Below are 15,299 nucleotides of genomic sequence, written 5' to 3'. Positions count from 1 at the left end.
TTTGTCAACCCGCGTAGACATAAATCTCAATAAATATAACATGTGCACGATGTAACATATCAGTGTTATTGTGCATAATTTCTGTCGTCTTTTCCAATCCTCCCTCGAAACTGTTAATATATGTTCTTGGTTTTCAAGGTTAACATATTTTCCTGATTATCGACCCCAAACTTAAAGAAAAGGTTTAGTGGAAAATCACAATTAAAGATGTCTTTCATATTGGGGACCAAAAAACTTTCTTCATGATTAGCCTTATCCATTTAACAAGCACTTTGTAGTTTCAAATGTACATATCGTAGATTTACAGCACCAACAAAAACAAAAAAAGATAGCATCATATGTAAAGCATAAGCAATGCAGTTAAATAACTAGTATTCATATATATGACCTCCTAATCGAAGAATATAATTAAGTGTAAAAGAATCTCAACTAATTGAAAGATAATAATTTTTTATACCTTTAAAAAAAATTTAAACATAAACTACATATGAAAGAAAAAATAAAAAAATAAAAAACACAGAAAATGAAAACAAGTAATAGGTGTTAATGTGGATTTGGGTATAAATTTACATAAAAATAAAAAAAACTTATGGATATATATAAAACAGTATTTTAGAAGAAAAGTATTAAACAAGAGACCATATTGAAGATCTTATCTTAGTGGAAAATAAGCAGAAAAATCTAAACTAAACTTGAATTTGGTCAGAGACGGCATATGCAAAGTGCCTTGCAACTTTTCAAAGTTATTTGTTGAACTTGAAACAGATAAAGTAATGGACTCTTTGATAGTCATCCCGAAGAAATATAATTTTTTTTATATATAAAGACTATTCACATGAAGATAGTAATCAATTTGTTATATGTTATATCATAAATTACCTTAATCAAATCCTTTAAAATTGCTTAAGGTTTTTTTAGTTGTCCTTTTAGATTAAAAAAAATATTTTAATCAACTTCAACACCTATCCATGTGAGAATTAGTTATGAATTTTGTGTACAAGTAAATAAAATAGCTGAATAGTTATAAAAGTGTAGATTATAGAGCAAATTTGCTAACAAGTGCGGTGGAACAAGTTTGCTTTGCGGTGAAAGGTAAGTTGTTAATTTCTATCGTTTTTAATAACTGAGCTCCCAAATAATAATAATTTCTGTGTGTCCTACGAAATCAATTAGTTTACCTAAACCAAGTTTACTTTAGCAGTTATATTTTGATTGGAGCATTTTATCAGGCAGTTTATAGACATAAAAGTTAACAAAGTATGAATCAGCATTTTTTCATTGGAGCATTTGATTAAACAGTTTACATACATGAAAATTAACAAAGTAATAAATCAAACCAAAATATAATCTCTGTCCATATACTTCAAAATTAAATCACAAACACAGATCCATCAATATATAGCGTCAAATGAAAAATAAGAGAAACATAAAAAACTTATCTATAGTATATACACACATCTATTTTTTCAACTCTGATTAACTTATAAATCAGTACCTTTGCATGTTTTCACTGGAACATTTTATCAAACAATTTTCAGGCATGAAAATTAATAAATTCATAATTCAAACTAAAATATAATATTTGTTCCTATACTACAAAATTGATCCTGAGACCCACAGATCTATGAATCTAATAAAGAATGAAAGGTGAAATAAGAGCAACATAGAAAACTTACCAGATTTGACCCGTAGATGCAAGATGTCATGACCAGAATGATTGAGAAGTGGTGGAGGAATGGACCGTTAGTAACACTTGCACTGGTTGATAGTGTTGGAAGTGGGTAGCATGCACAGTTGAATCTCAGGTTGAAGAAGAGTCTTCAGAAAAAGAGAAGGGTAGGGTTTGGAAATGATGCAGTGGAACGAGTTTTCTTTCCATTTTCTCGCCTTAGTTGGAGAGAAAAGTTTTTTGTGGGTCCCATTCACTTTTTGCTACTGTTGTATTTTTTCCTTTACATTTTTTTTTTCATTCCCAAACAAGTGAAACTTCAAATTTCTTTCCTTTTTCTTTTCGTTCATGTTTAATTCCCCCCAATTTCCATCTAAACAAACACAGCGTTAGAGAGAGAAAGTTGAAAATAGCCAAATTAGTCACACGCTTTACTATATAACGTAATGCCTACGCTTTTTAATTTAGACATGGAAGCTAAAATGGGATAAAATACAATTATGAAATTTATAAGTGTTTAACGCGAATGTAACATCAGAATTGAAAAAATTGGACTGTCCGAGTTTAAGATAAGTAATCGGATGGTTTAAGAGGGCATAAATCGAACCGTCTGATTTGTCTCCTTCCTGCCACGTGTTGCACATGTGTTCCTCTCTAGAATGGTGATTTCCTTAACCTAACATATTCCTCTTGAAGCCCCACTCTCCTTATAGTCCTTTTCTTCTATCCGGCCACTATTTTTCTACTCTTTATCACCTTTTTTAACCTTCTTTCAATTTTAAAAAAAAATTAATCACAATGTCAAAAAAAAAATGTAAAGATGTTTATCGTCATAAACTTTATATTATTAAGTATATTGTTTTTAAATTTTTTTATATATTTAAAATATTATAACTACTGTTAAAAATGAAAATTGGTAATGATAATTAGTATAATAGTTAGAAATATATATTTAAATTTAGTTAGTGAATATATTAATTAATGATACTGTTTGTATTAGGCTAATATAATAGATTAGTAAAAAATATATATTTAGAAATGTTTGTAATAATTTAGGGAATTATAATTAATTATTATTATTAGAGCTACGTTATTATTATTAGTATTATTGTATAATTTTTGTAAAGTAGACTTTATAGAGGATTATATATTTTGATCGAGTCATAATTATGTATTTATTGTTAGATATTAAATTAACATAAATATATTATAGTAATATTATTATAGTTGAATTAGATTTGTCATACAGTTTAGGGTTAGTTAGATATTATTAATAGTAAGTTAGTATTTATTATTAGTGAAAGAGAAATAATTATTACCTGATTTATTTATGAATAAATAAATAAATAATTATGTAAAAAATAATATTATTGTAGTTGAATTAGATTTGTCATACCGTTTAGGGTTAGTTAGTTATTATTAATAGTAAGTTAGTATTTATTATTAGTGAAACATGAATAATTATTACCCGATTATTTATGAATAAATAAATAAATAATTATGTAAAAAATAAAATTATTGTAGCTATGAATAAATTATTATTGTTAGATATTTAATTAATATGTTTTGTTTAGTTAAATTTAAAAAATTTTTTAATAATGATAGTTAAATAATTGGTAAGTTAGTTGTATTTATGTATACATGTTAAAATTTTGTGAAAGATGTAAAGTGGACGATGAGAACATAGTTGTTGTGTACATAAAAACTATGTATCATTTAATTTTTTTTATATATCATTACTATGCATGTCATAGAGTACTTGGATAAATTATAAAGTTTTGAATATCGTAGAGTATTTGGATAAAATATGAAATCGCAAATGTGATGGAGTAATTTGATTAAGTAGAATGTTTCAAATATCGTAGAGTGTTTGGATAAAACATAAAATCGCAAATGTCATATAATAATTTCATAAAGCGAACGTTACAAATGTCATGGAGTATAAGCATAAAAATGTAAAATATATAACTCTACTAAGCATTATTGCCGGCACTTGCACCACCCGACTGACGGCATCTACTACGGTTGTGACCCTCGACCCCACATTGCCTACATCGCCGAGGACCACGTAACATTCGCATGTCCATCTCGTTCAAGAAACGTGTCATCTTTGGACGACCTTTGGTTATTCGTCTCAGGAACGGATTTGGTACGAATCGAGGCCTGTTGCAACAGGCCATGTAGTAGGATTCTTCAATGGCTTAAATCTAACTCGGTAAACCCTTCGAACTTTGTCCATCTTATAAACATCATGAACATACACTTGCTAATCTAGTTGTTGATTCGCACAACATGCAAACACATATCGACATGAAATTCGATCCACCTGGAACTCACCACAGTCACATCGTTGTCAACGGAGGTCGATGACATACTCCAATTCACTTGACATCTCACGTACTTCAAATATCTCATTCTGCCTGTCGAAGCAATTAACCTGGATGTTTCCTGATGCAAGTTGATTTGCATGCAATTTTGACGTCACAAGCTCAGAAAAAACATGTCGAGAATTAATTCGAGCCTCCGCCTCAACTCTTTTTCGGGTGAACAACTCATTAAGTCTGTAGAATATTACTTTGACAAGTGCAGTGATAGGGAGATTGAGTGCACCCTTCAAGACTGAGTTAATGCATTCTACTAGGTTCGTGATCATGTGACTCCATCGGTAACCACCATCGAATGCCAATGCGTACTGTTCGCAGGGAATTCGATTTAACCAGTTAGTGTAAGTCTCGCTCCGTTCTCGTAAACGCTGGAAACGCATGTCGTATTCGCAATCCGTCCTCGAATATCCTGCGCAAAAAAAAAAAAGACAAATACTATAAATGAGAAACATTGTATAAAGGTAACTATGTTAATAACAAATGTCGACATACTCAACGTTACCTATATTGACGACAAGCTTTTGCATGTACGGTGCCTTGAACTTTCTCAAAAAATTCGACTCTATATGCCTGATGCAAAACAATTAGAAAACTCTAGGAGGCAACCAAGCCTCGTTATTACGGACAACAGCTGCATTGATGGATTTGTGTTGGTCAGAGATCAATCCCACACTATTCCGAGTCACCACATGTTGTCGCAGGTTACTAAGAAAAAAGTGTCACGCATCAGAAGTCTCTCCCTCCATAATGGCAAATACAATTGGGACGATATTGTTGTTACCATCATGTGAAACTGCAACCAACAAACAGCCCTTATACTTTTCATACAAGTGAGTTCCATCCACCTGGACAACTGGTTTACAATGTATGAATGCTCTAATGCAGGGGTAATAACTCTAGAAAACTCGATGTAATTGAACTTCGATGGCACTTCTGCAATAACTGATTTCACCTTTATCGAGGGGTCAGCCTCTACCAACGGCTTTATTACTTCTGCAATTGTGTTTGAATCCAGCTTCGAATGATCCTGAGAAATGGTCACTCTGGTACAAGTGTGACTACCATTATACCTATTTATAACCCAATAGTACTTTCTGCGGATCATGCTAATTCTAATCAGCCAATCACAACCTGACCCATACTGTGTACACTTGGCATAAAATGTCAATGACTCCGACTCATACATTCGGTAGTCTACACCTCTTCGAATGGTATAATCTTTCATCGCCATAATAACAGCTCCCCTAGAATTGAATTTCATCCCCATGGCAAATTTACCATCTGCCACAATAGAAATGTCTACCACGACGACAGCCATACCATAAATATTTAATAAACAAATATTTAATGAGTGAAATTAAAAGTAAAATCTATCTATAACTTATAAATCAATCATATCAAAAAATTAATATTAACATAAATAAATATTCATATGTCGTAGCAATATTACAATATTAATATTTATTTTAATATTAATATAAAAAATCAATAGATCAATATTAATATAAATAAAGTTTACATCAAGTAACTATCTCAATTTTAACCAAAAGAAAACATAATCACATAAATAAATACTAATTAATAAATACTAACTAATATTTAACTAAATAAATAACTAACTAAAAGATTATTATCTTAAATTTAACTAAATAAACACATAAACAAATGCTAATTACTGTTATTTTCACATGTCAAGTAACTATTTTGTCCATCGATCAATATAAATTATAACAAAATTTTAATCATTCGTATAAATATAGGCAATTACGTACCTGTATTCATATATTCAGGAAACTCCGGAGTATGCATGGCTTCTAAATTCAAAGTTCGCATAAAAGATGGCTCCTCAAATGGATGTTCATTTGCCAGTGCATTTGCAACGTCTGTCACATTTGCCTCCATAGTGTCGTCACCATTATCTTCGTCTCCATATGCACCAACAACTTCGTAATTGCTTTCAAACTCTTCTTCACTGTCACTATTATAATCTTTCCGTTCAATATTTCGGTCAGCTTCAAATTGTTCGAACTCAATATACAACTCAATGAACGACATCTGAGCATAACTTTCAATATACATTGAAAACATCTCTTTCATGCTCGCTTCATCAATTATATATTTAGTTTAAAATTGAACGAATTCACCAAATACCGGTATAAGATACCTGATTTTTCTTGATATTTCAGAATCTATCTTCTCACAAATCATACTTTTTAGTTCTTCGAATGAAATTGTAAATGGAATAACAACATTTAACGGATTTTCACAAACAAATTTTACTCCTTCAGATGTTTGTAATAAAATTTGACCAAAATAATATACTTTTAATAGGACTCTATCATCCATTTTTCTCACTCACATGAATATGAATTCCACTGTCAATTTTTTTAAAACCATACGAAATGATAGAGATAGATTTGGGTGGAAGAGCTTAGGAAAGAAGAAGGATGAGAGGATATCTGCAAACTCGTATAACATACACACACATATATAAAACAAATTGGACCAATCGATTTCTATTTAATATATTATAATCAAATTGGACGGTTTGATTTGATTTTTCCAAAATAAAAAAAAAAAACTATATTGAAATCCGACGGTCCGATCAAATACACTAAATTTTAAATTTTTCCTCTCACACAAATCAGACCATCCGATTTGTGTTCTTAATTTCTTTAACAAAGAAATCATACGATACAATTTCTTCACCCCATGATTCAGAAAACGTTGCCCCACATTCATGTCTAATACTACTCATCTCTATAACCACGCACAACACACACAAGTTGCATATAAAAAAAAATGAGCCTAATGTCTAAATTCTAAACTCACGAAAAAATCTAATTCACGCTTTAAATTAGTATGAATTTGTAAACTCATGATTATGTATCTAAGGAGAATTCACCAACTTTGATTTGATTTTTTTAGTTATTTTGCAAATTTTTTCTCTCAAAATTATAGTCTATATAAATTCTCTAATCACTAACTTGGTGACTTATATAGAAATTTTTTTTAATAATATTTTTCTCTCACTTTTTTTTTAACTATTAAATTATAATCATTTTTTATGTTATTACATTATATAAAAATAACAAATTAAAATATAATTTTTAGAAACTTAAAATATCGTATAATAAAATATGACTATTTATACAAAAATATAATTAAAATGTAAATACGTATTATATTAAAAAATATAGGCAAATATTTCAAATTATCTTTTTAATTATAAGACATCTTATTTTTGTATTAATGAATTTTTGAGGTATAATTCATATTTTTATTGTCATATGTTTTTTTTTTGATGAAGTAAATATAATTCGAACGCTAAAGAACATAAAGGGTGGATACCTAAAAAAAATATTTTAATATTCAAGTCAATAAGTGTTTAAAAAATAGAAAAATTTTATGAATATAAAATGTCAATGAATAGTTAATAGACATATAGACACCATAAAATCAATCATATGAGTATCTAAACATAAAATATGAGACTAGTGTATTCATGAATTTTTCCTTAAGAGATAGATAGTATTTTATATAGACATTAGGATGATGAAGAATATTAATGTTATGACCATTTGGTCATTAAGTCATCAATAATGACTAATAGGCCGATAGATTACAAGCTAAGAATAAATAATATTTAAGGCCGAATTATAATTTATTATGAACAATTAAACCTGAATTATAATTTATATTGAGGAATGGATCATATTTTTATGTGAATTATAGTAAATAATTATGTTATAATTAAAAACATAGTTTTTGTTTGGATGCTATTAAGTTAATAAAAAATATTTTTTAATTAAAAATATTTTTTTAACGTATTTAGTAAATTTCTAATAGTAAAAATAAAAATACTAAAAAAATAAAATAAACTTTTTTTAAGAAGCTATAACTTATATTTTTTTAAAAGATTTATTTTTTAAAAAAAAGATGTTTTTTACATAATAAATAAAAAAATTATTTTTATATTATTATACCTAAATATAATTAATAGATAAAATATTTTTTTACATAAGACATATAAATATAAAATTATTTTTATTTTTTATAAAATATTTTAAAATAAGATAACTCAAAAAAATTTTTTTTTTTAAATTTATCCAAACAAACCCATAATACAACAGGTTGAAAGAAGTTCGGGCTTGAAGTTTTGAATTCACTATGGGTTTCTGGTTTGGGTTGGATTTTCTTTTTTGGATTTTAGTCTGCAAATTAGGAGTATGTCTTTGGATGCATTTCATGGGACAGAAAATATCCAAAGCATAATCGTTTGTGAAGCCCACTAAATCGGTAGATGGCCTAATGATAATTGGTGGAATTTTCTTACAAGCCGTGGGTAATGGCATGCAAATTGTTATTTGATGTACTTTTAAGATTCATTAATGCCAATGTTTTTCTTATTACTTTGCCAGCGTTACATGAAAAATTAAAGAGCAAAAAAAGAGTGGCTGCAGTTGCTTCCAAGAAAGTAATTATAACCTTTCTGGCCTCTGCTTGTACTAGCGTTACTTAGGTTGTTTGTTTCCAAGTACGAATTATTAAGACAGAAATATAAAAATATAAAATTATATTTAATAAATGAGATATAAATAAAAATATTATGTCTAAAAATATTAAATTAGTATATTTTATATTTATTTTAATAAAAAAAATAAAAAAATATTAATAAAAGACATAATTTTTTTATTTTTTTATTTTATTATTTTTATTAATTTTTTATAATTATATTTTTTATTATTATATTTTTTCTCTAAATTTTTGAAAAAAAAAGAATAAATTAAATTTTTATAATTTATTTTAAGTTATTATCAAATAAAATATAAAATATAAATTTTTGTATATTGTTTCAGTGTTTTATTTTATCTTATTCTTAAAGATAAATCGCAAAAAATAAGAGACTCGAACCCGTAATTTTTTAATTGAGTATGAAAAGACTATACTATTTGAGTGATAACTCATTGGAACTAAATTATGAAACCATTAAGACAAATATGTATCGTTTCTGCATATTACTGGGCCGGCCTATTGGACCCTACAACATCATATGAGCATATATCTACGCATGATAACCCTTATTATTTAGCCTCGTAGATTAAAATGTTCACTAAATCCATCAAATTTTAAGAGTAATTGAGGTTAAATAAAACCAACAATTCTCTAGTGTCAATATGGATATTCGGATCATGACTTATCATTTGTTGATCAAGTATTACTATTCATCACTAAATCAAAAGCTATAATAATGTTGGCAAGTTAAAATAATGTAAGTTAATTGGATTATTAGATTTAATGGATAATAATTAGGGTTAGTGATCACTCAATAGCCAACAATGCAAACATATGCTTTTTCCGTTAATGTTCGGTGCGATCAAATTTGACCACATGTAAAAGCTTGAACAATTTCACCACATTTAGATAGTCTAAACTAATTACTCTTTTCGTATATATATTAAGTTAATTAATTCAATCATGAAACTCAAATAATAGTCACAATAATGTGTTTCTAATAGTTTTATTGTATAATGAGTAAAGAAAATGAAATAAGGATAAAAAGAATAATTCAACCACACAAAAAAATTAAATGCAGAATTAATTAGAATTGAAGAACAGATAATAGTAGATCAAATAAAAAAAATACGTAAAAATTTGAGACAAAAGCAAACAAATATTTAGCTCAAAAACTATATGCTGCAGATACTGAGTGATACTGATAATTCTTTTTCTTCTTAAATATTCTTTTTTTTTTCTGCTCATTTTCTCTGGTCACTAAATTTTTTTATTATTAGGTTTATCTCCTTTAGAAGAAGACTTGGAGGCTTATGCTGCGTCTAATGCTTGAGGACTTTCATTATTTTCATTGGATTTTTTTTCGTATGGTTGGCTACTTTTATATTAAAGAGTCATTATGAACTCTTGCTATTAATTCTATTTTATTCTTTTTGAGTTACTTCTAGTTATGTTTTATTGGTGCTTTCATAGAATCATGGCAGAGACATCCGAATGAAGGATTTGGATGCAGGTATAAAAAATGCCCAAAAAGATCTAAAAATGCTACAATGATGGAGCAAAAAATCGAAGAACAACGTGAGCTAAAATTGGCTAGAGATCAGCGAGCACTATCGCTAAAAATGGGCTGAGGATAATCAACAACAATTTGAAGCATTGCGCGCTCTCATCGAGTCAGCTAGCACAAGACAAAAAGATTCTCTGGACCATGATCCGAACTCTGCGTCTGGTGTCATTTCCTTCACTCGTTCCATGCCAAACTCGAGAAGGCTCAATTTCGAATTTTCAAGATTTGATGGTATGAATGCCATATCTTGGATTTTTAATGCAGATCAATATTTCAATTATTACAATACACTAGAACAGGAGAAGTTGGCAATTGCTTCAATTCATATGGACAAGGGCACAGTACCTTGGTATCAAATGATGCAACGTAACCAACCTTTCACGACTTGGTTTGAGTTAAAAAGGGCAATTGAAATTGAATTTGGCCCGCCCTTGTTTGATTGCCCAATGGCTATTCTTTTTAAACTTACCCAAAAGGATCTGTAGCAGATTATTATTCGGAATTCATTGCCTTGGCTAATAGATCATAAATTAATCCCCTGGAAGCATTAGTGGATTGCTTTATTAACGGCATGTGATAACTCAATGCCTTGGTTCCCTTATTCGAGCAGTCTTTTTGGCCAAATTATTTGAAAAGAAGTACACCACTAATTTTCGTCACTCTTTTGGCTCAAATGCCAATCGAAACACTTCCACTCCTAATAATAGCCTCACACCAAAACCATCACCCAAACCACCATTACCACCATTGCTTCCAACCTCAAACATAAAACCTCTGGCTCACACAATTAGAAATATATCCCTAGCTGAAATGCAATTACGCAGAGACAAAGGACTATGTTATTAGTGTGATAAAAAAATTTCTTTGATCATAAGTGCCTTAATAGAGGCCTCTTAATGTTGCAAATGGAAGAGGCTAAAGAATGTTATGTAACAGTGGATGAGTTGGAAATACCGCAGCAACTGGAACAAGGTGATACTTAGCAAGCTCAATTAGCAGTGGCTCATCACCTCTCATTCAATGCGATGAAAGAGATTCTAGCCTTAGGGGTGATTCGCTTCAAGGCATTTATCAATGGAATGGAGGTGCAGGTTTTAATAGATGAGGGTAGCTCAGACACCTTCCTCCAACCAAGAGTTGCAAGATTTTTACAATTGGCAGTGGAACCATCACCAAGATTTTGAGTAGTTGTAGGAAATAGTCAAGTTATGGATGTTGAGAGATTTGTTAGAGAATTGTCTGTGCAAACTCAAGGTCATACATTGAAGATGCCAGCTTACCTTCTCCCATTCTCAGGAGCTGATCTGGTACTAGGTGATACTTGGTTAAAAAAATTTTAAGGAGCACTTAGCTAATTATGATGCTTTAAGAATTCGATTCTGCCATCATGAAAAACTGATTACTCTACAAGAAGATTGTAACTATTTACCACAGGAGGCACAATTCCATAATATTCGCAGGTTGCAAAGCACAGATGCTATCGCAGAAGCATTTACCTTACAATTCACATGTGAAACAAGTGCAGTTGTCAGAAAAGTTGCTTGAATTACCTTCTAATATAGAACTAGAATTGGCATTACTATTGCATAATTATAAGGATGTACTTGACTAACCTGAAGGCATACCACCTCAAAGAGCTCATGATCATTGCATTCCATTGTTGAGAAATGCGCCTCCAGTGAAAGGCAGAATTTATAGATACCCACATAGCTAGAAGGAACAAATTGAATTGATGATTGAAGAAATGCTAAGAGAAGGTATTATTCAACCTAGTAAGAACCCGTTCTCTTCCTCTGTCTTATTGGTAAAAAAGAAAGATGGATATGGCGCTTTTGCACAGATTATTGTGCTTTAAATGCAAATTACAATCAAGGATTCATTTCCTATTCCAACAGTGGATGAACTTCTTGATGAATTATTCGGTGATAAATATTTTTTCTAAAGTGGACTTAAGATCTGGCTATCATCAAATATTGGTTACTCCCAAAGACATGCATAAGACTGCTTTTAGGACTCACCAAGGACACGATGAGTGGTTGTTGGTAATGCCATTTGGTCTGACGAACGCACCAGCCACATTCTAAGCATTGATGAATGATATTTTTAGAGAGTTCTTGGGAATGTTTGTTCTTATATTTTTTTAGGACATCTTAGTTTACAGTCCCACTTGGCCTTCACACTTGAATCACTTACAAGTTGTTTTGGAGGTATTAAAAAGGGAGTCTTTCTTTGCCAAAATTTTGAAGTGTTCTTTTGGTGCAGAAGAAATAGATCATCTGGGACATACCATCAATGGGCAAGGCTTGAATATGGAGAAAAATAAAATAGTGACAGTGGTAGAATGACCAATTCCAATGAACTTGAAACAACTTAGGGATTTTTGGGACTTACAGGCTATTACAGAAGTTTTATCGAAGGGTATACATCCATGGCTATCCCTTTATATGATCTATTGAAGAAAGATTCTTTTGTATGGAATTTAGAAGTTGCTACAGCTTTTGAGCAATTAAAGAGTGCTATCACACCTGCACCAGTCCTCGCCTTGCCGAATTTTGCTCAACCCTTCATCATTGAGACTGATGCATCTAGATTTGGGATCGGAGCTGTCTTAAGCCAAAGTGACCATCCTATTGCCTATTTTTCAAAGAAGTTATCCCTAAGAATGCAAAAACAGTCAGCATATGTTCGGAAACTTTATGCGATCACGCCAAATTTAGACATTACTTAGTGGAAAGAAAATTCATTATAAAAACTGATCAAAAAAGCATGAAGTCACTCTTGGAGTAATCATTACACACATCGAAACAACAGCAGTGGTTACATACTTTCTTTGGTTATGACTTTGAGATACAATATAAGCCGGAAAAAGAGAACATACCAGCTGATGCCTTGTCTAGAAGCCTCTTTGCTGCATGGTCTGAGCCACAGGTAACATGGTTACAACAACTACAATGTGCTATAGGTGATGATGCTGAGTTTAACCGAATTACACAAGCATGCATGGATCCCAACCAGATGAAATACCGAAATTACTCACTTAGAAATAGATTTTTGATGTGAAAGGATCGCAAAGTTATCCCAGAAAAATATCAACTGCTACAAGATGTCATGATTGAGTTTCATACCAGCAAGGTAGGGGGTCACTCAGGAATAGCACGGACAATTGAGAGAATATGTGCTCAATTCTACAAGCCCAAGATGCAACATCAAATCAAAGAAGTTATCCTCAATTGTGTGATATGGCAAAAGGAAAAGACTGAAATTCAGCTGTCCTCGGGCCTTTTGCAACCGCTTCCAATTCCTTCAAAGTTATGGGAAGATATATGTATGGATTTCATCACAATACTACCTCTCGCTCAATCTTGTACTGTCATTATGGGGATAATTGATAGACTCTCTAAGTTTGCCCACTTTGTTCCCCTCCAATCAGATTTCAATAGTGTTACCGTTGTTGAAGCCTTCATTAGTAATGTTGCAAAGTTATATGGATTTCTCAAGTCCATATTTTCAAATTGGGACAAGGTCTTTATTAGTCATTTTTGGCAGCAGCTGTTCAAGCTACAAGGCACTACACTCACAATGAGTTCTCCGTACCACCCCTAAACCGATGGCTAAAGTGAAGTTTTTAACAAGATTTTAGAGATGTACTCTGCTTCTGCTATGAAAATTCAAAAGGTTGGCTGAAACTTCTCCCATGGCTTAATATTGGTACAACACTTCATTCCATAGCAATATCAAGATGACCCCTTATAAGGCATTATTTGGTGAGGAACCCCGAGACTCATGCGATAACACAAGAATTCTAATTATGCACCTCACTTACAAGCTATGTTGCAAGAACGAGACCAGCTTCTTGAGAGGCTCAAAGTTAACATCTACAAGGCTCAATAATTTATGAAAGATCATGCTAATAAAAAAAGACAACACTGGAAATTACATGAAGGGGACATGGTGCTAGTTAAATTACAGCCATATCATCAACAAAAGAATTATAAACTAGGGGTGAGTTCCTTTGGCCCCTTTAAAATTCTTACCAAACTCAGCCCTGTTGCATACAAGCTGCAATTGGCAGAAAGTGCTAAAATACACCCAATATTTTACATTTCATTATTAAAGAAGTTTCGTGGAAATGATACTCAACAATATATTCTACTGTCATTGACAACTAGTGAACAAGGTCCAATAATAATGCCACAAGCGATCTTAGCCAAAAGGGTGCTTATGCCGGGGAACAGTGAGGTACCCCAGCTATTGGTGTAATGGAAAGGCACTCCTCAAGAGCTTGCCACATGGAAAAATTCTAAAGAGTTCATGAAGCTTTTTTCTCACTTCAACCTTGAGGACAAGGTTGTCTTTAAAGGGAAAAATATTGTAATGAGTAAAGAAAATGAAGTAAGGACAAAAGAGGTAATTCAACCACAAAGAAAGCTAAATGCAGAGTTAGTTAGTGTTGAATGACAGATGGCAGCAGATCAAATAAAAAAGAAAATACGCAAAAGTTTGAGCAAATGCAAATAAATACTTAGCTCAAAAAATTATGTGCTGTAGATAATGAGTGGTAATCCTTTTTCTTCTTGAATATTCTTCTCTTCCTTCTGCTCTCTCTCTCTGGTCATTAAATCTTCTTATTATTATTATTGGGTTTATCTCCTTTGGAAGAAGATTTGGAAGCTTATGCTACATCTAATACTTGAGGACTTTCATTACTTTCATTGATTTTTTTTCTCATATGGTTGGTTACTATTATATTCAAGAGTCATTATGAACTCTTGCTATTAGTTCTATTTTATTCTTATTGAGTTACTTCTAGTTACGTTTCATATTGCAAGAAACTTTTTAGACAAATGGACAAAAATACATATAGATTTTCATACGGTGAACAAATATACATTCTAATACTTTAATGAGTCATGTATACACACTAATATCAAGTTTCATTGGTCATTTCTACCATTCTATCATCTGATTAACTTTTTTGTTAGTAGTAGTTGACAGATGGCACGTTATTTGCCATGATGGTTCTGTATATTATGTGACCTGGATTTAACAAATAAAAATAAATAAAAATTAAATGTTAAAGTGAAATCTTCAACGTTTTCTTCGTGTTAATTCATATTGACATACAAAAATGTCACAATCTGAACAAAAAAAAGAACATACCCTA

This window comes from Arachis ipaensis, chromosome B7, assembly GCF_059453495.1.
Source record: "Arachis ipaensis isolate K30076 ecotype BB chromosome B7, ASM5945349v1, whole genome shotgun sequence".
NCBI classification, from domain to species: Eukaryota; Viridiplantae; Streptophyta; class Magnoliopsida; order Fabales; family Fabaceae; genus Arachis; species Arachis ipaensis.
This window is presented reverse-complemented; position numbering follows the sequence as displayed.